This window comes from Suricata suricatta, chromosome 14 (genome assembly GCF_006229205.1).
Source record: "Suricata suricatta isolate VVHF042 chromosome 14, meerkat_22Aug2017_6uvM2_HiC, whole genome shotgun sequence".
Lineage (NCBI taxonomy): Eukaryota > Metazoa > Chordata > Mammalia > Carnivora > Herpestidae > Suricata > Suricata suricatta.
In genome coordinates, this window is record NC_043713.1 from 15959775 (window position 1) to 15961877 (window position 2103).

Here is a 2103-nt window from a genome sequence, read left to right on the forward strand (position 1 = left end):
TCTCACTGCGCCCTTTGTTCGGCCATTCTCCCCTCCTTAACACCAAAGAGATCAGGTTTGGCCCGGGCCGTAATAAAAGCATGCGGCCGTGAATAAAATTATGCCTCGCTTCTATTCAGCATTGGTGGTCTTTTCGTAATCATCCCACAACCCAGAGTCTCCGGTTAGGCTGCTAGTTTTGAATGGAGACCAAAGAAAAACTAACATCTTACAGCCTATTTGACTGTAATGCAAGCTCCCCTAACAAATATATATATCATATGGTGACCTATCAATAATCAAAGAATTCTGAAACAGGTAATTGAAGCCTAACACACTTTTGCAAACTCCAAGGGACAAAATTAACTGTTTCAATCCAGTTTCAAATATGATTTCATAATCTGCAATTTACTGCCCTGCTCTGGCTTCTCAAAGTTTTTATTGACCTGCCATTTTTCTCTTGGTACAGGAATTTCACTCTCGTTCTTAATTATTTCTGCTTTAGTTAGGGCTGTCAGGAGTTACTTCCTTGTGATTAGAGATGCAAATATCCTCAGCCTTCCTCCGAGGTTGGAATTGCCCCTGGGTGTCTCACTGCCTTCCTGCTAATTCCTCTTCCGGGGAAGGGTTTACAGAAGAGACTCAGAACTCACAGCTAAGCAAGCTGGCGTTTGGGGAAGAAATGACATCAAAGACACCCCTTCAGTAGTAGCTTTCAGGGACACGTGTGCAACAGGGACCCTGCTTAATAGTTCCTGTTAAATGACACCACTGAGTCCTGAAGCCGGTGCTTCAGAGATATTGAGTAGAATATTCAAGAAAATTCTTTTATTCACATTCACCCAACAAATGTGTCTACTGAGCACCCACTCTCAGCTCAAGATTTTTATGCCTGAATGGCTCAGTCGGTTAAGCCTCCGACTTCGGCTCAGGTCAGATCTCACATTTGTGGGTTCGAGCCCCACGTCAGGCTCTGTGCTGACGTTGAGCTCAGTGTGGCCTACACGAGCGATCACAGAGGCGCAGACAGTAGAGGGACTGTCCCTTCATGCTGCCTCAAGGTCACGGTTGGTTTTCTGTGGCTCAGCCTCCCAGCCCTGCTACCTGCTTAGGACAGGACACACCCTCTCACCAGGGCCCTGGTCTCTGTGTAGCATCGAGGCCTTGTAGGAGCCAAATCAGTAGTCACCTCCTACCCTACCTAGGCACGGATCCCAGGTCCCCCTCGGGCCCACTTCCCTCCCCTATGTAATGCAGTCGGCCCAAATGTAAACCCAGAAACTTCCAAGGAAAAGGTGGGAGGGAAGTAGCTTCCTAGGGCCTTGCACCACCACGTGGCCCAGTGAACAGCGCCGCCAGCAGCACTGAAGTGTGTTAGGAATGCAATCCCAGGCCCCACCCCGGGCCTCTGAGTCAGAATCCACATCTGACAAGACCCCCAGTTGAGGTTTGCAAGCGCTGACTTAGGGCCACTCATGCAGGCCGGGAGCGAAGTGCCAACCTCCCTCCCCTCCCCTCCCCAAGTTCTTCAGATACACACACCCCCTCCTCAGATACTTAACTCCCAGGGGCGGAGAGGGGGACCTGGTGCTCGTGCCCAAGGAGGAGGCGGGGGATGAAGCGGTTCTGCGCGGAGGTATTTGCGCCCTGGTAAAGGCCCGGTGGGTAAATCAGGTTCCGGAAATTCTGGCGAATTGAGAGGATGCAGGGCTCTCTTGCCCCGGAAATACCCCCTGGAAGAGGATGCCTGACCTGCTCAGTGGGCACCACTGTTCCACACCGGGGGAGTGAGAAAGCCAGGAGCAGCCCCACCGGCCCAGTTACCGTGGTCTGGGTGCTTCACAGAATGCACTCTGGTCCCGCCTTCAAAGACCCCTGTGGGAGGGGTCACATGTGGTGGGGGGGGATGGGCAGAAACTCGGTTCGTCCACAGTGCCCAGAGATTGGAATGGGTGGCCAGGCCTGAAAACCGCAGATGATGGGGAACTTAGAAAATGAAACATAGAAACTCAAGTGTCTAGGCTTCCCCCAGCGGTGTCCCCCCCCCCCCCCCCCCCCCCCCCCCCCCCCCCCCCCCCCCCCCCCCCCCCCCCCCCCCCCCCCCCCCCCCCCCCCCCCCCCCCC